The sequence below is a fragment of the Protopterus annectens genome, chromosome 2.part1 (genome assembly GCF_019279795.1).
Source record: "Protopterus annectens isolate FY-2018-M chromosome 2.part1, PAN1.0, whole genome shotgun sequence".
Classification (NCBI taxonomy): domain Eukaryota; kingdom Metazoa; phylum Chordata; order Ceratodontiformes; family Protopteridae; genus Protopterus; species Protopterus annectens.
In genome coordinates this window covers 42,930,582-42,950,033 of record NC_056729.1, presented here as the reverse complement: position 1 = coordinate 42,950,033, position 19,452 = coordinate 42,930,582, and the positions used below count along the sequence as shown (strand labels likewise).

Here is a 19,452-nt window from a genome sequence, read left to right as displayed (position 1 = left end):
ATATATATATATATATATATATATATATATATACAAGCAATGCAATATAATCCAAAATCAGTAGTTGCAAGCAAATAAACCATAGAAGGATAACCCAGTCAGGTTGTATGAAGAGGTTGTTAGGCCCCATGCCTTTACCAAGTGGGGAAGGAGGGAGGGAAACCTGTACTGCAGCTGTATTAGCACTCGAACATCTACATTTATGGTAGGTACAAAACTGTACTATGTTCATCGTGCATACAGCTGCAGTAATCACAGATGGGTAGAGTCCCAAAGCTACGCACAGGGTGGTTGGTACTAGGAGGAACTGGGTTGAGCCAGAATGCCCTGCAATATAGCAGTGGCAAAGCCTGCTCTAGTTCTGGAATATAAAGGCAGGTGGTAATGTTTTGTGAAGGTATGTACAGAACTCCAAGTGGCTGCCTCCAAAATATCTTTGGTAGGAACTCCTCTGAGGAAGGCTGTAGAGGTAGCTGTGGCCCTGGTGGAGTGTGATCTGATACCTGTAGGAACAGATTTCCCATGATAGGAATAACAAAACCGTATGCAGTGGCCTATCCACTTTGAAATAGTCTGCTTGGAGACTGGCTTCCCTTGAGCCCCTACAGCATAGGACACAAAGAGTTGTTCTGATTTCCTGAAGGACTTTGTTCTGTCCAAATAGTAACGTAGCTGCCTATGGATGTCTAAAGAATGTAGCAGCCTTTCCCCTTTGTTTTGAGGATTGGGATAAAAGGTAGGAAGGTGTATGGCTTGATTTAAAGCTACCCTGGATACCACTTTAGGCATAAATGATGGGTTGGTACGAAGGGAAACCCTGTCCTGATAGAAGATGAGAAAGGGCTGCACCGCCATGAGGGCCTGTAGTTCCGAAACTCTACGAGCTGAAGTGATAGCCAGAAGGAAGGCTGTTTTCCAGGACAAATATTGCAAATCTGTTGAGGCAGCTGGTTCAAAAGGAGGCAATGTTAATTTTTCTAGTATGTAATTAAGATCCCAGGCTGGAATTGGTTGCTTCCTTGATGGTCTTATATTCTTAGCCCCTCTGAGGAACTGTCTGTCGTAAGAGTGGGTGAGAAAATAAAGGAGGATCCGTGTTGAATACAGCAGAAATGGCTGATGCATGGATTTTTATGGAAGAAAATGAAAGTCCACTGTTCAGCAGCTCAGCTAGATACTGTAATACCTGAGGCAAGTTCAGTTTTCTAGGGTCCTGGCCTCTTTTCTCATTCCAAGAGCAAAACCGCTTCCATTTTGCAGAGTAAGCTTTTCTAGTAGATGGCCTTCTGGCCTCCAAAATGACATCCTGCACCTCCTTGGAGAGTAGGGTCTGTTGTGGTGTTAAGGAATTTTCCATGCAGCGAGATTGAGTGTTTTCAGCTGACTGTGAAGAGTTTTGTAGCTGTGCTGAGTCAGCAGAAGAGGCATTAGAGGCAGGGACCAGGGAGGAGTATGTGTTAGGCTCCTCAGGAGTGGGTACCAGTGTTGCCTTGGCCAATCTGGAGCAATCAGTATCATCTTCGGTCTGTCTGCTCTTGCTTTCAAAAGCATCTTGGGCAGAAGAGGCAGAGGTGGGAATGCGTAAACTGTCCATGCTGTCCAACTGAATGAAAGGGCATCCACTCTCCAGGCCTTTGGGTGAAAGGTCCTCGAACCAAACTTTTCCAATTGATGATTCCTGTGGGAGGTAAAAAGATCTATGTCTGGCCTCCCCCACGCTTGCATTATTTCTGTAAACACCTGAGGATGTAACTTCCATTCATGTGGATCTGTCATATTTCTGCTTAGATTGTCTGCCAGTGTGTTTTCCAATCCTGGCAAGTACTGTGCTTGAAGTTCGATTTGCCATTCCAGAGCCAAGTTCCAAAGAGTCATGGCTAGTCTGCACAAGGGGTATGAATGTGTTCCTCCTTGTTTGTTTATGTACCACATTACTGTGGTGTTGTCTGTTCTTATCAGTAATTGTCCTGGATGCAGGAAGTCCTTGAAAGCTGTAATTGCATTTATTACTGCTAGCATTTCTTTTTGATTGATGTGAAGGTGCTTTTCCTTTTGGGACCATTTGCCCTGAATGCACCTGTCCATCATGTGCGCCTCCCAGGCGTAATCTGAGGCGTCTGTTGTGATGACTTGCTTTGCTTGAGGCTTGCAGAATGGGAGGCCTGTGTTTGCTTGACATGCTTGGGCCCACCATAGAAATTCCTTTTGCAAACATGGTATTATTGGTATTATTGTTTCCAAACTGTGACTGTGTTGAGACCATAGGTTTTTTAGGTACCATTGAAGTTTCCTCATATGCAGCTTTGCACATGGGATTAAAAGAATGCAAGATGCCATGAATCCTAGAGCCTGCAGGATTTTCCTTGCAGTAAGCCTGGTACTTTTTGCTAGTATTTTGAAGTACTGAGATAGTTGCCCCTGTTTTTCTGGCGTAAGGTAGGCCATCTGGGTGTTTGTGTCCAAGTTTGCACCCAGGAAAGTTATTTTCTGAGATGGTGTTAGCCTTGATTTCTCTTTGTTGATTGTGTATCCCAGAGAAAGCAGTAACCATGTCACATATGCCAGATGTTCCAGAAGTATGCGCTTGCTGTCCGCTTGAATCAGGCAGTCGTCCAGATAAGGGTAAATTTGTATCCCTTGAAGTCTGCAGTAGGCAATCACTGATGCCAGGCACTTTGTGAATACTCTGGGCGCAGTAGATAAGCCAAAGGGCAATGCAGAGAATTGATAGTGGATTGAACCTGCAAGAAATCTGAGGTATCTTCTGCAGCTTTGTCTGATTGGGACATGCAGGTATGCCTCCTTGAGGTCCAATGTTACCAGCCAAAACTCCTTGCCCAGCATGGGAAGAAGCTGCTGTAATGTGAGCATCTTGAATTTTGGTACGAGTAGAAATGTGTTTAGGATGGATAAGTCCAAAATGGGTCTCCAGTCGGTTCCTTTCCTTGGTACCAGAAAAAGTCTTGAATAAAAACCTTGACCTTGTTTGTGAGTAGGTATCTCTTGAATAGCTCTCATGCTTATGAGCTTTGAAATTTGCAGTTGTGCCTCTGCCCTTTGATTTTGTGGCAGGTTTGGCATGCCTCTCATTTTTGGAAGAGTGTGAAATTGAAATTTGTAGCCTCTGTTTATAATGTCCAGGATCCATTTGTCTGTTGTGACAATATGCCAATTGCTTGCAAATAATGCTAGCTTTCCTCCCAAAGGTGCTGCCAGCTGAGACATGCTTGGCATGGAAATGAGGGAGTCATTGGGTTTGCTTCCTGTATTGTTGTGCACTGTCTTCGCCACCTCTTGGTGCTGGAGTTTGCCATTGTCGGCCTCTATATGATCCTTGTGATTGCCCTCTGCCCCTTGTGCATCTGTATCTACCTCTTTGGGGCTTTGTCAATGGCTGGAAAGGACCAGTTTTTTGAAGGCCAATTTCTGCTAAAACGTGGTGGTTGGACCTGTAAAAAAGCTTTGACAGTTTGCATAGATTTGGCTTTTTCTTCCATTTTCCGTAGTATCTCCTCAGCATTAGTACCAAACAGCACATCCTTTTGTAAAGGAGCATCTAGAAGTTTAGCTTTCACATGATCAGGCAAATTTTGTTCCCTAAGCCAGGCATGTCTGCGAATGACTGATCCTGTAGCAGCCGCTCTACTTGAGGCCTCTAGGGCATCATAACCACATTGTAAGGTGTGTTTACCCACTTGCTCTGCACTATGCATCATATCCTGTAACTCCTTCAAATCTGGTTTTTCAGGTTGAGACATTTTATTCCTTAACTGTGATAACAGGAACTGTTGATATTTAAGCATATGAAACTGACAATTTAAGGCCCTCATGGCTAGGGTGGCCAAGGTATATACCTTTTTTCCCCACCTTTCTAAAGATCTTGACTCTCTTTCTGCAGGAATTGGATATTTGGCAGTGGAGGCCTTCAATCCCTTAGGGCCTTGTGAAATGGTTTCAGGGTCAGCATTATGGCTTTTGAAGAGAAATTGGTGAGAGTTAGGTACTCTGTAGTACCTATCAGGTTTGACTGGTGCAGGAGGCAGAGAATCCAGGTTAAAGCAAGCCTCCGAATAAACATCATCAAGTATGTCCAAAACAGGGGGTATCGCCAGAGGTCTGTGTTGAGGTAACAGAAGAAATTCCCTAAGTCTTTTCTTGGAATCTGAAAAGTCTTGGCCTTCCCAATGGAAGTGTTCCCTCAAAGTGTGCAAGGTTTCCCCAAAGGAAAAATCCTCAGGAGGAGATACAGAAGGAATGGACTGCTCTGCATCCGAATCCTCAAAAGGGGAGTAAAAGTGCTCCTCTACATCAGAATGTTCTGATAAAATGGATCCCTGATCAGAAGAGGGAGAATCTTCCTCCACCCTGGATCTCTTGTCTGGAGGGGGTTGAGAACCCCTGATAAGAGTAATTAAATCCTCAGCCATTTTAAGCATCTGTTTTTTAGGCATGGGACCTGGAGATGGGCCCTGTGCAACAGGCCTCTTGGGATGCCTGGCTGCTTTGGATTTAGTAAAGGCCTTAATAGAAAAAGAAGATGAGGGTCTAAAGACACCATGGGTGGAAGTGGACCTGTCCACATTAGTAGGCTCAACATTAGCAAAGGCTTCGGTGGTTGTAGTCTGGGAAAGGGCCGAGGTCCCAGCGGTCTTGGGTACAGAGGACACCGCCAAAGGAGTGTCGTCGGTAGTCAGGGACTGCAAAGGCGTCTCGCTGAGAACCGGACCACGTGTAGCCTGTTTTGGCGTGGTGTCGGTGGGGACCGCGGGCCTCGCGTGTCGGTCCTTGTCCTTGCGTTTTTTGGACAAAACGGTAGTCGGAGTGTCCGACGACATTTTATAATCAAAGGCTTTACCAAAATAGTGTTGGGCGAACTCCGCCCGACGCTTAATAGTGCGTTTATTGAAGGTAGCGCAAAAGCGACAGCCCGAGACATCGTGGTCTGGGCCTAAACAAGGTATGCAGAGGGAATGGAAATCCTTATGCGGTATTTGCTTCCCACAAGAAATACAATTATTAACTTTTTCTGACATTGGTCTGAGGCAAGAAAAGTTTCCCAAACGGGGTACTTAGCTTTAATGAAGACTTCGGTTTCCAATATTTCCTTAATTCAGGAGCTGGCCGACCGGCACTTGCGAACTGCTTCTGCTTCGGGCACCGCGCGGCAAAAAAGACTGAAGAACATGGCGTCGGCTGTGTCTTATATACTCCGGCCTCACTGACGTCAGGAGAAAAAGCGACTACAACCGACGCCGGATCTAGACTTTGGAATCCGGCCGACCGAGGGACTGCCTGATGGCAGAGAACCCATCTGTGATTACTGCAGCTGTATGCACGATGAACATCTGCATCTCTCACATGTATTAGTGTTTGGTGGTAGGAGGAAAGGGTTGTCTGTGTACATGAGGCAGTTGTAACATTGCCTCAAAATGCCCAGATTCACCAGTTGGACTAAAGAGTACACCTGAAACTGCCTTTTGGACATATCTGGATAGGTACAGTGAACTGTTTTACTGAATGGCTGGTAAGGTCGAATAGAGAGCCTTGTCCTTCTGTACGGTATAGGTCGGACAGAGAGCCTTGTCCTTCTGTACAGTATAGGTGGGTATAGTGCTAGGGTTTATAAGTGCTTGCTATGAGTTTTGAGCACGTGCCGGGCTGAGAAATGAATGGCTTGAGTGCTTAATTTGAAAGTTTGTCTAGTTCCAAGGGAAAAATTGAAGAGGAGACTTTGTGGAGCCGGGAATAGTTATACCCTAGGTAACCAGTGATGCCCGGCGGGCAAAACCGGGCAAATGTGGCCAATAAGCTACTAATTTCTGGGCTGAAACCACTCCTCCAGGGACAGATAGGCTGCTAAAAGCTCCCCTCTCTCACAGGTGAACAGAGAAGCTTCCTTCTATCCAAGTAAGGTATGGGCAAACACAGAGATTTGTAGCACAGCCCTAAATTCAGCACTAACCTGAAAACTGGACTATACCAACTTAGAAAGGTGGGAAACAAGTATATATATATTTTTTTTTCCAGAAAATAAAACAGATACAATAAAAAAACACATTAAATGCACAGAAAAGGATACTTATTGTTATATATCTCAGATCAGAGTTGTAGTCAAAGCCCCTAGTAATAAAGTAGGAAGAAACACAAATAAAGTAAAAGCAGATGAATAAAGTGCAATATATATATATATATATATATATATATATATATATATATATATATATAAAACAATAGAAAACAAACTGATTTAAACAAGTTACCCAATTAACAAGAAAAAAGCTCAAAACTGAGCCCTGTTCCAGCAGTCTTCAATCAGACAAGTTCTAACCTCACACTCCTGCTACTAGGGTGCAGGGGAACCTTCTCCAAAAAAGATGGCCTGGATCAGTAAGTTATACAAAGACAGATTCAGCAGGCCTGAATCTGGTGTATTCTACAGCAAAAGGCACATCAATTTCAGAAAGAAACAGTTCAATTAAGCCTGTGACCAGAAATTCCCAGCTCAGAAGGACAGAATCAAGCCTCACCTTCCACAAGAGTGCAGACCACAAACTTTCTTAATGTAGAATAACTGGCCTGAAGCCCAAGTGCTTAAACCAGAACTAATACACTTTTAGAATAGCAGACACTGAGCCTTCAATCAGCAATTCCCAGCTTAGAAGGATGTAAGCTACCTGTCCTGCCACAACAGTGCAAACCACAAACCTTCGTAATGTAAAACAACCGGTATGAAGCCCAAGTGCTTAAACCAAAAGACTTAGAATAACAGTTACAATTTAATCAGGCTACTACAAAGCAGTAATAACTGCAGCAGAATAAATAAAATTGAGTACTTTTAAGAAGAGGCAAAGGCAAAATAAAGTAGGAAGAAATACAAATACAGTAAAAGCAGATGAATAAAGTGCAATTTTTTTTTTTTGTTATTAAAGTGAAAGGAGAGAGGAAGGAAGAACCTAAGTGGGTTGGCCTTCTCAAATCTTCTCTCTGTATTAAGTAGAGTGAACATTAGACTCCGAATATGATCTCACTGTACTCGGTTAAGTGAGCAAATGAGATGGACTCAGGAGGAGTGTTCAAATACAGACTCACAGGAGGGACGGGCAATTCCAGAGCCACCAACACTAACACCAAAACAAGAACAGGGAGGGTGGGTGGAGAACTAACTGCAGAGAGACACACATCACACTATATTCAGTGAAGCACACAATTAGGTAACAGAAAAAATGAAATACAGTACTTCTAAAACTGCAAGTTTGTACTTAACTTCAGCTTCTAATGCAGGTGATTGTAGCCAACTAAGTCTCTCAGAAGTTGAGCATTGCCACTTCCTAACACTCATATTCCACTGCACAATGTTTTCACCTATATTCCTTCAATGAAACACCTCTCCCAACAAACTCTACAGTATCTGCCATCCCAAATAAACTATTCCTTATATCCACAAACAGTACATTTTAACTGGCTTCAAGCTTCACCCCCACCCCCAAATTAAAAAAAAAATGCTAACTTAAACTCTGTCCTTTTAACTTCCAAAATACTGCTTTTTTTATCAGCAAAAGCGTTATGAACATCTTAAAGACAAACATCATTTTCACACCTAACACCCATTCTTCCATCTCACTCTCTCAGCTACCTTATAACCCCTTCCCAGTTCATCTCACTCATCCAACCAACCTCTACCACACCTTTAGTATCTTAAAATATACTTCCCTATGTAAGTACATTTTTCACATTGATGCAAAACGTTTGCTGTCCTAATTCATTACCACATTTTTTCTCTCAGAATAGTTGAACTTCTTTATGTGAGCAGACTCCTCATTTCTTATGCATATTGTCACATTATCTTCAGATGCAACCCACCTCCCTACCATCTCTGCTTTAACCTCACTTATGAAACTTCACTTATTTACTCATCGATATAATGCACGTATAACTACGCCTTGAATAAACCTGCAACAAACCCACCTTCCTATTTATGGCTTCCCTAATTATTCCAACTAAAATGTTTGCTTCTCCATAATAAAGCATAATATTCACCACTTTAGTCCCATTCACATTTACTGTCAATCCCTCAATGCTTTTCCCACAACACTCGCACTTCACTGTGAAAACGTTTCTGCTGATCAATCCCCATCTAGGTTTTCCTTACCTCCCAATGTAAACAGAAATTATACTGAGTCTCTAGCAGATACCTCTCTAATTTGCAGTGCAACACAGTGGTGCAGTGGTTTGATTCTCAGGTGGCGTGACTTCTGCGTAGAGCCTGCACGTTCCTCCCTGCGTTCATGTGCGTTTCCTCCCACATTCCAAAGACATGCTTTTGGAGCATTTCGCCCTGGGTCTCCACTGAAAATAGTCTTTGTCCTAGTCAGACTTTCCTGGTCAACAAATGTTACATAAATAAATAAATGCATATGCTTGACTTTTTTTTTTTTAACCATTCCCTGACAGCTTTTTTCAATTCCCATAGATCAACATTCAAGTGCAAACTTATAACTCCCATTATACTCACATGTTTTCTGTTACACAACTTTGCAAAAAATCACCCTTTTTATGAATCCTTGCCATCAGAATACAATTTATACTTCCCACATATCTAATCCTACACAACTCTTGAAAAACTTGCTATAATATTCCATTTGCTTGCCCTTGTACTCCATATAGTTCTACTTCCTTCCCTTTATAAATATACTTTCCCTACATCTTGTTCAGACCATTCTATTCAGACACCTCTCACTCTTTCTTCTCCATACTAACACTTCTAAATAACCCACTAATACACACAACCACCCCTCTCACCCCATCAGACTCCACTTTTTTCCTATACTTGTACTTCATTTAATTCGACTTCTCTGATTTTCTTACCTTCTCTTTAAATATTCAGCATAAAATATATTTTATGAAACTTCTGACTGCAAATATTTTCTGCCTATTCTCAAACTCTCCTTCTCCCCATTCAATTCTCTGTTTTTACATTTGTTTCACTTCCTCAGTCGGTTTCCCATAGCATTCAAGAAATCAACTTCATTTACTTCACATAATCATTATCCTCTTCAGTTGCAATAAAGAATATACTATTTACTCCTTCTATATGCCTCTCCAAGACCCATTTTCTGATTTCATAGATTGTTACCAGGCTAACAACCCAGGGGGCCTTTCTAAGCCTAGCCAGATATTTCCAAAAGAATAATAATGTCCTGTACCCAAGCAGGACACTGAGCGCCAGGCATTTATAAGCTACCGCTGTCCATTAGGGTCACGGGTGTCAGGGCTGGGGTAAATCTCCTATTCCCCATCCACTGGTCTAGGTTGTGCTTAAACTGGGTAATAGACAAACTGTCCATAAGTGTCACGGGTGCCAGGGCTGGGTAAATCTCCTATTCCCCATCCACTGGTCTAGGTTGCGTTTAAACTGGGTAATAGACAAACTCACCTTCACATGGATGGGAAGCCTGTTCCATATGAGGGGTAGTCTCTGGAACACATCAGTCTCTCTTGCATGTTCTGTTTAAGTCAGAGACAAAATTCAGGTCTTTAGATCTTGTATTTACGGTACTGTCTGACTTAAAAATATGTATGAGATTCATAAGTGTGGGGTCTGTGGATGCCTTGTAAGCCAAGCACAGATCACTCCTCAGTAATCTATAGGAGACTGAGCAGAGCAAAAGGGCTTTAAGGCGCTCTACATAAGGCAGGTTTGTTAAGCTTTGTATTATTTTTGTAAAGAACCTCTGAGGTCGCTCTAATTGCTGTATATGCCTGGTTAGGTACGCGCCAAAGGGAGCACTGTACTCTATGAATGGTCAGATAAGGGCAGGATACAGTGGGATAATGACCACTTTGCACCTAGATGCCATGCCCTTCCTTATAAGTTGCACAACATAAAAGGATTTCCTCACCACTTCGGCCATTTGGTGGTCAAAGGTAAGGCTACTGTCTACGTGTGTACCCAGATATCTGACCACTGGATCATCTCTTAGGGGTGTATTATCAACATGGTAATTAGCAGGGATGGTTGACTTCCCAAAGGGTACTATTATGCATTTCTTAGCAATGAGTTTAAGACCATGGCTTTAGCATCATTTGTTAGTCACAGATACTCCTTCTTGAAGAATGCTAGTATCTGCTGGGGAGTCGATGATAACCTCCCAGCCTGCAATCACCTGCAAACTTAGTCAGCCATAAACCTTCAGCATTTTCTTCTATTTCAGAGAAACAGATGTCAAAAAGGAGCAGGTCCAGTACAGAGCCCTAGGGGACTCCACCAGTGACGGGCTTCTTGGTGGAGTTGGTCTCAGCTATTTTGACCTCTTGCATCCTACCAGTGACCCAGTTAGCTATCCAGTAGGTGATAAAAGGATTTATACCTAAATTAGTGAGCTTGTCTATAATCTCCAAGTCAGATATTGTATCAAAAGCCTTGGCCAGGTCATGGTAAATTGTGTGCCAAGGCTTTGGTGACCCTCTCAAATAAGTCCACGAGGTTTAATAGCCATGACCTTCCTTTAACAAAGTCAAACTGTGTTGCGTCCAGCATTTGCAAGTTACTTATGTCCTCATTTATCATGTCCATGATGATTCTTTCGATGGCCTTAAATATGAAGCTGGCAGACTTATGGGCCTGTAGTTACATGGATCAGTGTTTGGACCTCCTCTGTGCAGGGGAATGAATGTAGCCATCTCCCATTCCTTGGGCACAAAACCTGACTGTAGGGCTTCAGTTGAAAAATGATTCAAGTGGAACAAAAAGGTAATGTTTCATGCTATTTATTAAGCATCCTCGAGATGTTATTAGGGCCTACTGATGCAGTGCTTTTGGCACTGGAAAGTGCATTCCCTAGTAATGTTTAAGGGGACTGTAGTATGCGACATTTTCTTTGGACTATTGGGGGGAGGGGATTTGAGCTGAACCTGTAAGCTAAAAGGTTGGCAATGGCCTCTGGTTCAGTGTGGGTGATGCCATTTACAATAACTTTTGCACATTGTTGCTTATTTCCCCTAAGGTTTACAGACACTGTGGCTGTCCTTTGCCTGACAAGCTATTTTTTCTTCAAATTTAGCCCATAAAATATTAATTAATCCTGTTAGCTGCCTGTTTAGATTGGCCAGGGGATTTTTAGAATGTATGGCTTTGTTCCATCTATGCTTGGCCAAGATTTTTTTCTTTTGCTGTATTACTGATTAATGCTGTGATTCCACTAAGGCGGTCTGTCTTTTGAGATTGTCTTATCTTAATACAAGTGGGTACATCTCCTTCCATACATTTATCAAAATCACTATACAGAGATTTTGCAAATAGCTCAGCATATGCTATGGTGTTTACTGGGTTTGTGGGTGCTTGGAATTTAGCCAAGGTGTTGCTGAGTAGAGACAGGTTAGCCTTGGAATAGTTCATAAAGGTTTTTTGTTTCATTGAATCCCAGGATTTAATTTTTATTTCAAGCAATACTGCCTTATGGCCAGATATGAACCAATCATTTTTTGTTGGTAATATGGTATCATCCTTTGAGAAGGTAGTATGCTGCACAGTGTGAGGCTCATACCTGCCTGACATATAATCAGCAAGCCCAATCAGGTCTCGCTTCATATAGTCAAGAGAGGCATGTCTCACGTCATTAACACCTGCATGGACTATGACAGACTCATACTGCTACCAGAGTGCTTGAACAGTGACTTTCTCCTTACCCAATCTAGAGAGAAGGACATCAGTGTGGCTCACTATAGAATCACCAATGAGCAAGAAATTTGGCTGTGTGCTGGTTTGCCTTAAAGGCTTAGCAGTACAAGCAATGGATACAGTGTTGCTATGTGTAGCTGTGGGTGATGTTTTAATGGAGTGTTTACGTGTCTGAGGAGGACCCATTTTTTTTGACTGTGCTGTGCAGGGGGTCTAAGGGTTTTAAGAAGGTTACCTGTGAGTGCCTCAGCATAAGTAGTTTCATGTGTAGGGTCTTTACTCTGTGCAGTAGGTGTGGTGCAAGTGTCACTGACAACCTCTATAGTATTTATATACTTGAAGTTTCAAAATTTCAAACCTCATATGTTCAACACCATATGAGCAAAGTTTGAAACATCGAATATATAACAAAAAAAAAAAAGAAAGAAAAACTTACCTAAATGCTCTGAGCAGGGGGGCAAGCCCCCCTGTGCCCCCCGCTGCTTAAATATACCAACTCCGAGATCACACGTCAGTGCAGAAAAAGGAAATCTTCCAATTCTGTGCCGTACAGAGCCATTTGTTTTAACCTTTGATCTTGTAAAAGTTCGATCATATGGTGTCGACCATGTGACATTCAAACTCTTACAAGTTCGAGGTTATAATAGGAACCTCATTAGGTTTGGTTATATGAGAAAGTTTGGTTTCCAATGTTACAAGTGTATTTACACATCTAGCATACTTTATCTGTTTTATTAAGAATAAGTGGGCTGTCAGTGTACATGATGCAATTGTTACAATGCCTCAGAATAACAATCTCAACCAGAGACAGTCAGGAAGTGCATATTCATGGCTACTGATCAACCAGGGAGAAGTGAGGGAAATCTAAATACTGAACAGGTCAATAAGACAAGGAACTTGATAAGCAATGCTCAGCTGTGCGCAATCTAAATGATCTAGTAGTTTAAAAAAAAATCTGTTTAGACAGCAAGGATATTTTAAGGGAAACCTACACTGGGAGAGATCGATGTCTACACAGATTACAAGGGGGGAATTATGCTGCTAGATATTAGCGACTATACAGATCACTGTTAGGCGCCGCTACGCAGAGAGCAGCAGTTCATACTAAATACAGTAAAAAAAAAAAAAAAAAAAAAAAAAAAAAAGGTCAAAAAGTGCAGATATTCAACACAGAGACACTCTTCTCAAGTACTGTGGTCACCAAATGTCCCAGGCACAGAAATTCATATTTTTATACAAGCTCTCTCTCTCTAGCCAATCAAATAAAGGCACAATAAGACTTAAGACTTAAAGCAGCAAGTCCCAGCTCTGAAGAGCACAGGCTATCCTCTCCTGCCACAAGTGTGTACACCACAAACCTTCTTAATGTAAAATAACTGGTTTGGAGCCCAAGTGCTTAAACCAGAACTAAGAAGCTTAGAATAATAGTTACAATGTACTCAGCCTACTATCAAGCAGTAATAAATGCAGCAGATTAAATGCAAATGAGCAGTTTAACATGCAGGAAAAAGCTAAACAAATTAGACAAAAAGTGCAGATACAGTAAAAGCAGCTAAATAAAGTCCTTTTTTTCAGTAAGTGGGAAGGTAGGCAACAGAATATAACTCAAGTTTAAGAGACTAAGGGGAGGGCCTTCCCTGTTGATCTCTCAGTGCTCAGTAGAATGAGATGATGAGATGAGATTGGAAGGAGCGTCCAAAATAAAGATGTCACTAAGGAATGCTATTTCTCAGCTCCTCCCACTAATTAGCTGGGTGTTATTCACCGTCTGCAAAATAATTATTTTCTAACTGTCTTGGTCAATATCACTTCGACTTGCAATCTTTTAGGGACCACAGTCCTCTGCGTCCACTAATTCCTCTAGCATATCACCTCAATCATCAATAGTGCCAGAAACCTGAAAATCTGAACTGCTGTTGATCAAGTCAATCACCATGCTTTTTTTCTCTTTCTTATAGGTTCACAGATTAATAATGGGCTAACTGTCCTTGTGGGCCACTTTAAGCCTAACTAATTATACCATGTGACAATCAAACCCTGCACCTTGTGTCTGTAAGGTAAACACCTTATCCATTATGCCAGCCTTCCCCTTCTGCTGCATATGCATGTTCTCAGGATTATACTTTGACATCACAGTATAAACAATAATGCAATCTTCACTTACTCTTCTGGAGTTCTTCCTTTTCCCACCACTAAAGAAGATCCATTCAAAAAGAGTATTAGTATTAGTGACTTTGTTAAATTTGAATTAGTTAGCAAAATACCACCTCATGTCTCCCTTGAAAACAGGCAATAGGCTATGTGTGACTAATATGGTGAACCAAGTTGCTGGGCTGAGCCTGTAATTTGTTACAGCTTGATTAATATTCTACCCCAGTAACCAACCAAACAAGCAGTATCTTAAGAAACAAATACAAAGCTCACCTACACAGGAGAATTTTCAGACATCCCATATTACCATTATATCAGTGCAAGAGCCTAGTTTTAGCAGGTTGCAACCACAGACTACCACATTCACATGTGGCACTGAAAACCCTTGTTGCTCTATAGAGTTTCCTTGTGTTACAGTGCATATAGGACTCCCTGAATCACAACTCTCTTGTATATTGTGCAAAGCCACATACACAATGTTATGCATTCCACCTAGTGTCCAAGCAATAGGGTTTGAGTGTTAAATGCTATACTATAACTTATTTGTGTGTTTGTTTATGGGTGTTTGTTTTCCTACAATTGTTAACTTGGGAGAGCTGACTAGGCATTTTCAGCATGGGATCCAGTCAGAAAATTGAACGCTGGGTTAAGGCACCAGATGCAGATGCTTCTCAGACCCCAGAAAAAAGGTGTTAGTTGATATAGACAGCAGGGCGGTGGCCATGGAAGTTGGAATCCACTAAGAAGTGTGTAGCAACTCACCTGCTGAGTCAACCAGCCCTGAAAATGGATGGCGCTGGGGCATTGGGCCCATACCCAGCCAACGCCAGGAGCCAAGGGGGCTACGCTGCGACTAGTAGGAGGGCCACCACAGTGGCACTGAAGTCCAGAGCAAGAGCCCAGACAGAGCTGCCACAGGTGAAGATCTTGGTGGTTGTAGCAAATATTCCAATGAGAGCTTTGAAGGCCAAATGTTGTGGGGATAGTAATCCTGCTCAGTAGGAGAGGAACAGCAGGTTCAGACATTTAGTGTATGTGCCTGGCTGACCAGCCAATGGTGCAAAGCTACCATCTGGGGGGATTATGACTGAACGTCTCTAAGTCAGAATCCAGCCTAAACATAAAGATAATCTTTCTTTTATTTTTTTTTTTTAAATCAGACTTAGGGACCTAAAATCTACCCTAAAAAATTAACAAGACTCTCTGAAGGGACAGGTTCCAAACTCACTGCATACTCAGCCTATGGAATGAGTTACCACTACAAGTCAAACAAAATACTACTTGGGCTACTATTAAGGCTTCGCTTGCTGATCAGAAGGGTAGACAAGTTTACATCAGGGTTATCATGTATGGCACTGCTCAATTTGGGAGGAGAGCACTTTTATGTGCTCAAAAAGCATGTCAAGACCTGCTAAGTGGGTCTACTTTAAAGGTGTACATGGCTAGGCATCTTATCGTCCCCTGGGATCACTTGTCTAGTATTGTTCTTCATTCGTAACTGCCTATAAATCTTTATCCACAGCAATGGCCTGTGCATTTGGTATTATTCTTCATTCGTAACTGCCTATAAATCTCTATCCACAGCAATGGCCTGTGCATTTGGTATTGTTCTTCATTCGTAACTGCCTATAAATCTCTATCCACACCAAATGCCTGTGCATTTGGTATTGTTCTTCATTCGTAACTGCCTATAAATCTCTATCCACAGCAATGGCCTGTGCATTTGGTATTGTTCTTCATTCGTAACTGCCTATAAATCCCTATCCAGAGCAATGGCCTGTGCATTTGGTATTGTTCTTCATACGTAACTGCCTATAAATCTCTATCCACACCAATGGCCTGTGCATTTGGTATTGTTCTTCATTCGTAACTGCCTATAAATCTCTATCCACACCAATGGCCTGTGCATTTGGTATTGTTCTTCATTCGTAACTGCCTATAAATCTTTATCCACAGCAATGGCCTGTGCATTTGGTATTGTTCTTCATTCGTAACTGCCTATAAATCTCTATCCACAGCAATGGCCTGTGCATTTGGTATTGTTCTTCATTCGTAACTGCCTATAAATCTCTATCCACACCAAATGCCTGTGCATTTGGTATTGTTCTTCATTTGTAACTGCCTATAAATCTCTATCCACACCAAATGCCTGTGCATTTGGTATTGTTCTTCATTCGTAACTGCCTATAAATCTCTATCCACACCAATGGCCAGTGCATTTGGTATTGTTCTTCATTCGTAACTGCCTATAAATCTCTATCCACAGCAATGGCCTGTGCATTTGGTATTGTTCTTCATTCGTAACTGCCTATAAATCTTTATCCACAGCAATGGCCTGTGCATTTGGTATTGTTCTTCATTCGTAACTGCCTATAAATCTTTATCCACACCAATGGCTTGTGCATTTGGTATTGTTCTTCATTCGTAACTGCCTATAAATCTCTATCCACACCAATGGCCTGTGCATTTGGTATTGTTCTTCATTCGTAACTGCCTATAAATCTTTATCCACAGCAATGGCCTGTGCATTTGGTATTGTTCTTCATTCGTAACTACCTATAAATCTTTATCCACAGCAATGGCCTGTGCATTTGGTATTGTTCTTCATTCGTAACTGCCTATAAATCTCTATCCACACCAATGGCCTGTGCATTTGGTATTGTTCTTCATTCGTAACTGCCTATAAATCTCTATCCACACCAATGGCCTGTGCATTTGGTATTGTTCTTCATTCGTAACTGCCTATAAATCTTTATCCACAGCAATGGCCTGTGCATTTGGTATTGTTCTTCATTCGTAACTGCCTATAAATCTTTATCCACACCAATGGCTTGTGCATTTGGTATTGTTCTTCATTCGTAACTGCCTATAAATCTTTATCCACACCAATGGCCTGTGCATTTGGTATTGTTCTTCATTCGTAACTGCCTATAAATCTTTATCCACAGCAATGGCCTGTGCATTTGGTATTGTTCTTCATTCGTAACTGCCTATAAATCTCTATCCACAGCAATGGCCTGTGCATTTGGTATTGTTCTTCATTCGTAACTGCCTATAAATCTTTATCCACAGCAATGGCCTGTGCATTTGGCATTGTTCTTCATTCGTAACTGCCTATAAATCTCTATCCACACCAATGGCCTGTGCATTTGGTATTGTTCTTCATTCGTAACTGCCTATAAATCTCTATCCACACCAATGGCCTGTGCATTTGGTATTGTTCTTCATTCGTAACTGCCTATAAATCTTTATCCACAGCAATGGCCTGTGCATTTGGTATTGTTCTTCATTCGTAACTGCCTATAAATCTTTATCCACAGCAATGGCTTGTGCATTTGTTTGCTTTTCATTACCTCCTAACCCAATATAAAGAACAAACTCCTGCAATACGTCACACATGTCCCTTAAGACATGTTCAATGTCTACTCTAAACAAGACCTCAAATGCAAATACTACCTTATTCCAGCACTTTTTCTAAGCTATTTTCTTTCCTCCAGATTTACAAACTTACAGACCAAAAACCTGTACACAAAACATAAATATTGGAGGCTTCCAGCACACATTTCTAAAGAATATCAGAGGAGCAGAAGGATCACCACTAAATTGAAAGCAACTTTCATATATATTTTGCTACAAATATAATAATGGTTTTGGAATATTACTGTATTCCAAAACTTCAAGATGATAGTCATTAACTTTTGTTACAACTCTTTTTCATTAGTTGTTTCACTGTTTGAATAGCTGTTTTGACTGTGTGGATTGGAGATTATATGCATGGATTCCTGTTCATGCACAGATCTTCTGAAGTCCTGAGCTATGAATTGCAAACCATCAGGTATCCTCTATTCTAATACACATTTTCACACGGCATGTATCAGAAGAGGGAATACCTGATGATGGCCTGCGATGTTTATTTCAGGAATATTTGGAATAATAAAACTTAAAAAAATAATCCACATAAAATAAGATGTATAACTTTTCTAAACTAGAACAAATCTGAACCATTTCCTCTGAATGAATGATCTGGAACAAACTGTACCATCATCTCTTCCTTTGGACTGTTACACATTGTAGTCAACATGATTCTTTCTGTCTGCATCTCTTACGGTCTTTGCACTTAATTATTCCCAGATGTATTTATTGCAACTTGTCAAGTATTTGTTTCCCGAGTTGATTAAAGAATGTTGCTTTGTCAGCATTGAGCATATGCCTTGGACAAAATGTATTTCTTCCTTGGAAAAAAAGGAGATTAAATTTCTTTCCTTATCAGTAATTTTTGCTGTGGCTGTCCTTTCATTGTAACATTTTTCAGTGGACGGATTTTAGTGTCACTGTATTATTTAAAGTCTTTCACTTTTTATTTTGTCATAAGTGTGGCATTCACAGTCACTAGTTATTTTTGCAGTTCTTCATGCTTCTGTGGTAATGTGCTGTACTCTGCATGTCCACTAAATGTAATTCCTACCCTGGTCTGTGTACTTCAGTTTCAGATTATACTTCTGTAGATTAAATAGCGTCATCTGTAATCTTATGGGTGCCTTGTGCAAAGATTATAATCCATTTCTACTTGAACTGTCTTTACCATAGAATGTTTGCGGACTTTCTCACATCCATACACTATTGCTATTACTTTTATGTCTGGCTTTATATTTTGTGTACCTGTAAATGCACTTGCTCTTGCTCTGTAGGCACCTTGCTTGTTTCCTTGTAAGATTACATTTGTATATTCTAACTGGCATCTGCATACAAAACAACTGGCTTATTCTCATCATGGTATTTCCATGCTGGTATATCTGTATCTACTTTCCAGAGCATTGAAAGAACTCTTTTTTGGTTTACAGCTCCAATGCTGAATTGCATCTTACGCCAACTGCTTTCTTAAAGGTATAGTTACTTCAGACATATTAGGTACAAACATTGTAAGATGCTGTATAATTCCTAGAAATGTATGTAATTTCTGTGTTTCTTTTGGCCTTGACATTTGTACAGTTACTCAGCTTTTCTGTGGATCACGTTTGAATTATTGTAATGTTAGAATGTGCCCTATTTAGATTTATTTTTGGCTGAATTTGCATTTGCTTCAATTTAACTTTGAATAATGCTGTTTCAGGTCTATATTACAATGTCGAACTAAAACAAGTTCAAACATTGCAATATTGAACCCTAAAGTCCGAGAGTTGAAAATAGCAAAGCCACGGCACATCAACTTTTTTCCCAGGGGAAAAAAAATTGGTGGGCCATTTTTGGGGCTTTGCTATTTCCTCCACTGTAGTGCGATCTTGGAGTTGGTATATTTAAGTAGGGGTGATGTGGGGGGCACAGCACCCCACGTTGGGGGTGAAGACCCCCCCCCCCCACTTTAGTTTAATTTTAAGGTTAATTTTTTTTTTGTCACGGAACAGCAATTTTGTTCCCTGGGGGGAAAAATATCGCTGTTCTGTGTTTTTGGTTTTGTTGGGTTTTGGACTTTAGGGTTCGATATAATGATCAAACTTTTGTTACTTCAATGTTGTGATACAGACTCTGCTGTTTCACTCTATTCATCAGTTATCAGTCTCTCTGTCACGGTCTTCGAAAGACCAGATCTCTAATAAATGTCAACTTATTTTTGGACTGGCCGTGAT

General features: G+C 41.1%; 1 protein-coding gene across 4 annotated transcripts in view; it reads right to left on the bottom strand.

Moving 5' to 3' along the window:
• Positions 1-19,452, bottom strand: part of PEX5 (peroxisomal biogenesis factor 5) — a 672,311-nt gene that overhangs the window by 408,733 nt on the left and 244,126 nt on the right. The window lies entirely within an intron of this gene.